Genomic DNA, 9,623 nt, shown 5'->3' with positions numbered 1-9,623 from the left:
AGCGCTGCATCGCTAACGCTAAAAAAATGTATCTGTTAATGTTCCTGCAGCAGTGGGAATGCTAAAAAATGAGGTCGGCAAAAACGAAACTAGCTGGTGGTGGGGGACTGGAGCAGCAGTGAGGCCTAGTGCACACCAAAAACCGCAAGCAGATCCGCAAAACGCTAGCGTTTTTAGCTGCGTTTTTTCTTCTTATTTTGAAGCGTTTTGCTAGCGTTTTGCGGTTTTGTGCTGTGGTTTTTGGTACAGCAGATTACAGATATTGTTACAGTAAAACTGTTACTGAACAGCTTCTGTAACAAAAACGCTTGGCAAACCGCTCTGATGTAGCATTTTTCAGAGCGGTTTTCGTTTTTCCTATACTTTACAATGAGGCAGAAACGCCTCCGAAATCCAAAATCTGCAGCAGCCTGGGAGCATGCGTTTCTGCAAAACGCCTCCCGCTCTGGTGTGCACCACCCCATTGAAATACATTACCCTAGCGTTTCCACATCCGCAATCGGATCTGAAAACGCGACCGAACTGCTCTGGTGTGCACTAGGCCTGAGTGACTACGAGGGCACAGGATGGCTTCATGGGGCAGGTAGAAGTCACAGGTGCCTGACCAGGGGCGTAACTAGAAATCACTGGGCCCCCCTGCGAATATTTGGATGGGGCCCCCCCCCATAGGTGCCAAATAATCGTAATGGGGCAGCGTTTCACTGTAAATTAATTGTAAAGTGGGCAGCATTTTACCAGACAATCGTAATGTGGGCCAGAAAATCGTAATGTGGGCAGAGTTCACCAGAAAATCGTAATGTGGGCCTTTAGAAAATCATAATGTGGGCAGAGTTCACCAGAAAATCGTAATGTGGGCAGAGTTCGCCAGAAAATCGTAATGTGGGCACCAGTCACCAGAAAATCGTAACGTGAGCAGCAGTCACCAGAAAATTGTAACGTGGACAGCATTCACCAGACAATCGTAATGTGGGCAGCGTTCACCAGAATATCGTAATGTGGGACAGAAAATCGTAATGTGGGCAGAGTTCACCAGAAAATCGTAATGTGGGCAGCGTTCACCAGAAAATTGTAACATGGACAGCATTCACCAGACAATCGTAACGTGGGCAGTGTTCACCAGAAAATCGTAATGTGGGCCAGAAAATCGTAATGTGGGCAGCAGACACCTGAAAATCGCAATGTGGGCAGCAGACACCTGAAAATCGTAATGTGGGCAGCAGACGCCTGAAAATCGTAATGTGGGCAGCAGACACCTGAAAATCGTAATGTGGGCAGCAGACACCTGAAAATCGCAATGTGGGCAGCAGTGACCAGAAAATCGCAATGTGGGCAGCAGTGACCAGAAAATCGTAATGTGGGCAGCAGACACCTGAAAATCGCAATGTGGGCAGCAGACACCTGAAAATCATAATGTGGGCAGCAAACACCTGAAAATCGTAATGTGGGCAGCAGGCACCTGAAAATCGTAATGTGGGCAGCAGACACCAGAAAATCATAATATGGGCAGCAGACACCTGAAAATCGTAATGTGGGCAGCAGACACCAGAAAATCGCAATGTGGGCAGCAGTGACCAGAAAATCGCAATGAGGGCAGCAGTGACCAGAAAATCGTAATGTGGGCAGCAGACACCTGAAAATCGTAATGTGGGCAGCAGACACCAGAAATTAGCAATGTGGGCAGCAGACACCAGAGAATCGCAATGTGGGCAGCAGTGACCAGAAAATCGTAATGTGGGCAGCAGACACCTGAAAATCGTAATGTGGGCAGCAGACACCAGAAATTAGCAATGTGGGCAGCAGACACCAGAGAATCGCAATGTGGGCAGCAGTGACCAGAAAATCGTAATGTGGGCAGCAGACACCTGAAAATCACAATGTAGGCAGCAGACACTAGAAAAAAAAATGCACCTGTGAAAAAAAAACAATTCACTTACCTGACAGAAGTCTTCTCCTCTCCCGGCATCTGGCTCGCAGCTCCCCGAGTCCTCCTGCAGCACATCTCCCGGGCTGACAGGCAGAGTGCAGGGCTACGGCAAGATGGCTGCTGAAGCCCTGTACTAGAGACACAAATAGTCTCCAGTGTAGGGCTTCTTCGGCGGCCATCTTGCCGTAGCCCTGCTCTGCCTGCCGGAGACTATGCAGGCTGCTGGAGCGGGGCTGCGGGGAATGAACTGGCGCAGCGTCTATTAGACGCTGCGGCCAGTTGAGCACCTTGCTGGGGGGTCCAGAGCAGCGCTCCCCCCACGCACAGTGAGCGGGCCCCAGAGCAGCCCCGGGCCCCCCTGCGGCTGAGGGGGTCGCATCCCCGGTAGGTACGCCGGTGTGCCTGACAATTCCTTTAACCTTCCTGGCGGTAAGCCCGAGCTGAGCTCGGGCTATGCCGTGCAGGAGGATTTCTCAGGCGCTGCTGGGCCGATTTGCATAATTTTTTTTTTTGGTACACGCAGCTAGCACTTTGCTAGCTGCGTGTACTGCCCGATCGCCGCCGCCACCCGCCGATTAGCCGCCGATCGCTGCGCCGCACCGCCCCCCCAGACCCCGTGCGCTGCCTGGCCAATCAGTGCCAGGCAGCGCTGAGGGGTGGATCGAGACTCCCTTAGACTTCACGACGTCCATGACGTCGGTGACGTCATCCCGCCCCGTCGCCATGGACGGGGGAAGCCCTTCAGGAAATCCCGTTCTTTGAACGGGATTTCCTGATCAAAGATCGCCGGAGGCGATCGAAGCGGGCGGGGGGATGCCGCTGTACAGCGGCTATCATATAGCGAGCCCTAGGCTCGCTACATGATTTAACAAAAAAATAATTAAAAACAGTGCTGCGCTGCCCCCTGGCGGATTCTAATAGACCGCCAGGAGGGTTAAGGGATTCTTTCCTGTTACAGCAAATCAAAAGCTTCAAAGGTTTTTTTGTTTTTGTTTTTTTTTTGGGTGGAATTAAAAAGATTTCAATCTATGTCTACCATAGCGATGTAACCCTGTAATTATCTAGAGGCTGGGTGCACACTTAGCAGTGCGGGAAATGTTGCATTTTTATGCATATACGTTTGTGCATTTGTAGGTGTTTTCTATGCGTTTGCGTTATTGTTCCCGCACCTGCATTTTTTGCGCTTTGCATGTATTTTAACACGTTTGTGATTCGCATATACAAGCCCCATATGCATTTTGCATGCATTTTTCTATTGCGTTTTATGCAAATCACTAGGAACTCAACAGGAAGTGGAAATACATAAGAAAACATCGTTTTTTCTCAAAAACGCATAGAAAAACCCATACAAAACGCATTACATTGCGTCACCATTGACTTTCGTTATGTGCATTTTTGATGCGTTTTTGAAAAATATGCACCAAAACCAGCGTTTTTAAAAACGCATATTATAAAACGCATACAAAACGCTTATGCGTTTTTTATATGCAGCTCATTACATTATACGCATAAATGCTGCATTTTACGCAATGCTAGCATTTTTGCCTAGTGTGTTCCCAGCCTAAGGTCAGAAACCCACTAGCAGCGAGCGCTTTGCGGTTTGAAAACTCTTGCTAATGTAATGCTATGGGTGTGATCCCACTGGAGCGATGTGATTTTATAAAAATCCCCCATAGCATTGCATTAGCAGGAGCTTTTTCCAATCACTATTGATTAGAAATCGCTCCTAGTGGGTTTCTGGCCTGAGGCCTCTTTTCCACTAACTGTTTACAGACAGTGAAATGCCTCTCAAACTCCCACAACTGCTTGCTGCTGCCTGGTAACTGCTTGTTGCTGCCTGGTAACTGCTTGTTGCTGCCTGGTAACTGCTTGCTGCTGCCTGGCAACTGCTTGCTGCTGCCTGGCAACTGCTTGCTGAGCACACAGCTCAACAGTTCGTGGAAAAGAGGCCTGAGAGATGCTCTCCACTGGTTTGTGGAGTGATTGATGTTGATTTTGCCTTGCAGGGGTTAACCTCTGTTGTAGAAACAAGAAAATTAAAGTTTTCCAAAAGTGTTGCAGAGAGTTTGTGATAGGCTGTCTTGCTGAAAGAGGAGCCAATGAGAAGAAGAGTCAGGGCACACTCCTCCCCGCCCTCAGCCTCTGACACTTTCTTACAGGCTTATGATATGCAAATTCTCCCGAGTTGATGCAAATTTAAATGCAAATGTATGCAGCTTGAAAACTGGACCAATCAATTTAGGCCTCTTTTCCACAGACTGTTGATAGGCAGTGAAATGCCTCTCAAACTCTCAGATCTGCTCACTGCTGCTTGGTGGTAACTGCTTGTTGCTGCCTGGTAACTGCTCACTGCTGCCTGGTGGTAACTGCTCACTGCTGCCTGGTGGTAACTGCTTGTTGCTGCCTGGTAACTGCTCGTTGCTGCCTGGTAACTGCTCACTGATGCCTGGTGGTAACTGCGTGTTGCTGCCTGGTAACTGCTGCCTGGTGGTAACTGCTCGTTGCTGCATCTTAACTGCTCACTGCTGCCTGGTAACTGCTCGCTGAGCACACAGCTCAACAGTCCGTGAAAAAGAGGCCTAAAATCTGGGTTTAAATTGATTGGCCCATTTTCAAACTGCATACATTTGCATACAAATTTGCATAAGTCCAGAAGAATTTGCATGTCATTGATCAGCCCTACTTCCCACTGGGAGTGGCACTGTTATGAGTTTGTATATAATGGGTGTGGCTCTCTCACTAAAAGATACATTGGCTGAATTATCCTACTGAGTGCAACAATGGCCCAGGTAAGTACTACCTCCTTTCTGCAGTGATCTCTCTGCCTAATAAGTGTTCCCAGTGCTATGCAGCTACAGTCTCCCCAGCTCCAGCAGACACTAGAGCTCTAAACTCATGCTACCTCCTCCTCTGCAATGCTGCTCACACTACTTTCTGATTCATTGTAAGCGGGGCTGCAGAGGAGGCAGTATGGATGTGGAACTCTAGTGTCAGCTGGAGACTGGAGACTGGAGCCTGGGGAGGTGAGTGCTCTGCTGTATCTTGGAGCAATGCTTTTTGGCGCTGCAAGATTTGGGTGCAGCTGGCGCCACCATAGACTACAAAAGGAATCACAACTGAGCAGTGCTCAGTGAGTAATGTTGGTGCTGTCAGAAGACGGAGACAAAGGGCTCTATTCATAAAAGGTTACCGCAAGTTTTCCGCTCAAAACAGCGGATTTTCCCGTCCATTTAGCAAAGTGGGCATTCATAAAAGCTGTTCCCGCATGAAAATCTACAATCCCCCAGCAGAGTGAGAAATTTCCGCCTTCTGCAGTGTTTTTCTAGATTTATCTAGAAAAAAGTAACAAAATGGCCGTTCATAAAGGTTAGAGGAAGCGGTATGTGGACGGGAAATACTGCTTCCTCTGATTTTGCAGATTACGTACAAGTGAATGGGACAGACCTCCCAGAGAGAGCAGCGCATGGAGGGACTCTGCCGGCTGAAGTGTTTCCGCATGCCTTCCGACAGCTTACCGCCAGCTTTCAGCGGGAGATCTCCGCACTTGCATCGCAGCTGGCTAGATTTTTTTTTTTTTTTTTTTTTTTTTTTTTTTTTTTTGAATGACCACCCAGAAGTCTAGAATACCGCTGCGGTATTTTCCCTCCAGGAGTTTTTTTGCCATAAATGTTTTATGAATGGAGCCCAAAGTTGTTTATAAAACACAATAATTTGGCCTCCATCAAATGCTGGAAGCAGGATTATATCATCCCCCCCCCCCCCCCCCCCCACTATCTATGGCAGCCTGGAGGGGGAATAGTAATTAACATGGCCTGGACTTGTGCAGCAGAAGGATCAGCCATATACAGGCTGTGTCCTGCGCCCAAGTCTACTGGTGCTTATTTCAAATGTATGCTGTATCTTCTGCTGTGCTAGTAGTAGTAGTAGTAAGGCCTTGTTCACATTATCACACGCAGATGGCCGTGTGACCGGAATGCAACATGTACGATCGCATGCCTCCTGCGTTTACATGCATTGTGTGGCTGATCCCATTCACTTGTAGTGAATGGGTCAGCCATGTGTTTTGATAAAAATTTTGTGCCGCGTAGGTTTGTGGACCACACTGGCATGCAGTTTGAATATCAGAGGGTGCAGTCTATGCAATTCTGATGTTCCTCCTGCACATGTTGCTGAGATACGTGCAGTGTGAATGAGGCCTGATGGCATGACAGGAGGGGGGCCTCGGGGGGGGGGGGGGGGGGGAGAGGATAGGAGTTGTGTCCCCCTCCCAGCCTTCTGCAACACTTTGGCCCCAGTGGCAATTCCCTCTGAGCTGCTGGAAGCCCACCCACGGTCCCCAACTAGGTAATGGACTAGAACACAACTGATGACTTAACCACCTGATCTCCTCACCGGGTAACTTAAGTGATTAGCCCACCTGACCCCCCCCCTCCCTACACTAGGTAATTGATTAGCCCACACAACCAGGTAACTGTTAAGCCCTCCCACCCCACCAGCCAGCAATGTTTTCCACCCTGCCAGCGTCTTCTGCATTTAGCATATAGGGCATACATGTCACACTCCGGCCTGCGGGCCAAATCTGGCCCTCTGAGCCATTACATTTGCCCCCCCAAGTGGTTTTGCCACTTTGCATTATGTTTGGCCCACTCTAGACCACCAGGGAGGCTATACTGGAGGTGAAGCCCTAGGTCACCAGGGAAACCATTTGGGGGAGGGGGGAAAGCACTAAACGCTTGAAAACTGTATGGGGAGGGTGGGGGGCACTAGACACCATGTAACTGTATAGGGAACTTCAGGTTGGCCCATGACTAGGTTCCAATGTTCCATTTTGGCCCACTTTGTATTTGAGTTTGGCACTCCTGATCTAGGGTAAGGGCTTGTTCAGTGTGTGTGTGTGTGATCACCAGGTGCTGGGCATTGCAGTTGTAGGAAAAGCAACCGTTCTGTTATTGTCTTGACCATTTCATGGCGGGCACCAGGAATTAAGGTGTGGGCGTAGCACTCATTCAGTCAAGCTGCCCAAAAATGTGAACTGCAGCAGTGGTGCAAGTGTCTGGGACTTGGGGATGAAGGGGCAGCAAATGTGGGCAGCTTGTTGTCTGACCTGAGCTGTGACTAATTGTTGACTGCTCTTTGAGTCCAACTCCGCCCTCCACCCTGCTCCAGCATATTGGAGCAGAAAGCATCAATTTGGCTTATAGATAAAATGAAAAATAACCATTTTCATCATTTCAGATATGAACGATCCCCTAAACAGATTGATAAAACAATTGACAAATTGGTTGTTTTTAGTTGACTGGCACCATCAACACTGTCCTATCTAACCAATCAAATTGATCATACTTCCCAACTTTTTGAGATGAGAAAGAGGGACACTTAAGCCACACCCCTGACCACACCCCTTGTCTCACACACCATAAAGATTTCATAAGAAATGTTTTATAATTCAAACCACACTGGTTCTTTCTATCCTGGTTCATTTTCCTTCATATTAACATATTAAAATTAGTAGTATATCAATTTAAAGGATGGGAATAAAGTTTAGGGGTTGGTTTTATCATCAATTAAAAATAGTACTAAAAGATCTCTGAACTTAAAGGATACCAGAGCTGAATAAAGATGGAGGAAGTGGGTATGCTGTCGCCTGTCCTGATGCCCACTGCTCCTCCTGTTCTCCTTTCTGGCCCCCCATCTCACCTGAAAGCCCTTGGTTGCCGGAGTTGGGCTTTACTGTGCAGGCTGGTTTGCATGCTTCCTACAGAGCATGCCCAGGAGTGCACTGCGCGTGATGAAATTATTTGTGATGTTATGTACAGTGCACTCCTGGGCGCATACTGTAGGACATTTGCGACATGCGCAGTAAAGCCTGACTCCAGCGACCCCCACAGATGTTCCCAGGTTTTTTTTTTTTTATCTGATGGGGGGATCAGAGAGCATGTTTCTCCATATTTGGCTCTGGTATCCTTTAAAAATTCGGGTGGGGCAGGTGCGGTAACTACAGTCCTGTGGTGTTGCTTTCCAATCAGCAAGTCTGTGAAGTGGCCAATCAGAATGTAGAGCCTGAGTAATGCCTGTCCTGTACAAAAAAAAATCAGCTACGTGTTTCACATCTTCTGCACCCCCACTGGCAATATGGTGACACTGCAGGAAAGGGTACCGGTCCTTGTAGAGATCAGTAAGCTGTTATTGCAAACGGCCCAACTTTTTGAGATGGACACCTTAAGACATGCCTATGCCACACCCCTAACCGTACCTCTAAACATGCCTGTGACACCCTTAGCCACACCCCCTCCACCCCAAGCCTTTCTATCATCATTAGTTCTCCTTCATATTAACATCTGAAAATAAGGACTTTTCTCTTGTTTTGTCTCTAGCAATGTGGTACCTCCATCGAAGACCTGATGATCGCACTGATTAAGAAATTTGAATTGTATGCCAAAGGTGATGGAGACGGCAGCTCCCTGAACCAGGATGAACTGTGCAAGTTGGCAGAGAAGGAATTCCCCTCTCTCTGTGTGAGTACGCTAGGAACTATAGTTGCCTGTGTCTCATGCACTCTCTGCATAAAAACTGCCCGGTGCAGATGTAGTCTTGACGTGGGTGTGGTTTTGAAGGTGTTTTTTGTATTGTATTCCCAACAACTATTGCTTGGTTGATAATACCGTCCAGTCTTATGCTGACCCTTGTCATGGCAACCTTCATATATACCCCTCCCCATTCTACTGTCCTTGGAAATTGTGTACTTCATGACTGTGCTGTGTTTTGAAGCACAGTCCTCACCAGCTGGCACCCCCGTCTGACATGTATAAGGTTTAGATATCTGACCTGCATTGGCATCCTGCCCTGAGGTGCCTTAGATCTAAGGCTCCATCCAGTGCACTGCAGTACTGGCACTTTATTTACCCCAAGAAGCAACGATCAGCCACAAATTATGTTGTCTTAGTGCTAAAATAAAGGGTTATCTATTATTGCGATGTCTCCATTAACCTCTTAATAGGAAGCTGCCACATTAAATGTCATGCTGGAGCCTCTCAACAGCTCCAGGATGTTTTAATGCATCGTTTGCTGCCACCGGGTGGGCGCTTGTGCCTGCACACAACTCTTACCCATCTGGACTTGGAGATCCATGGCTGGTGAAGGGGAACAAGTGTTCCCCAAACCAATGACAATGCCTGGAATGAATGGACATGATCCCGATTAGGTATCAGGTCCATTCATAATAAAGGTAGTAAAAGTAAAGTGTGTGTGTGTGTGTGTGGTTAAAAATCACTTCCTGGTAAATCAAGATAGTGTTGTGGTGCAAAAAACCCATTAGCAAGAGCTTTGCAAATTTTAAAAGCTTAGGAAAGTGGTGCTATTGGGTCAAAGGCCTAACTGCCACTGATTAGCAGCCAACACTATGCCAGTAACAGGCACTGATTAGCAGCTGCTACTGTGCTAACTGCACACTACACAGGTTGTTTCCCATGGAAATGTTCTATTTGACAAAAGTCACAGGCATAGAGTACCTAACGGCAATCAGCAAAAATTGTTTGATTTTGCTACTTGGGCTCCCTAGCACACTGAAGAAAAGCCATATACTCTTAGCCTAAGTCCCTGTTTACACTTAATCAGTTGCTCTCAGTTATAACTGAAAGGACAACTGATTTTCAAAATAATGGCCATGTTTTCCTACGGCACAGTTCAGAACTCCAGTGAA

Source organism: Hyperolius riggenbachi, chromosome 9 (genome assembly GCF_040937935.1).
Source record: "Hyperolius riggenbachi isolate aHypRig1 chromosome 9, aHypRig1.pri, whole genome shotgun sequence".
Classification (NCBI taxonomy): Eukaryota; Metazoa; Chordata; class Amphibia; order Anura; family Hyperoliidae; genus Hyperolius; species Hyperolius riggenbachi.
The sequence above is the reverse complement of the archived record's forward strand: the minus strand, read 5'-3'. Positions refer to the sequence as shown.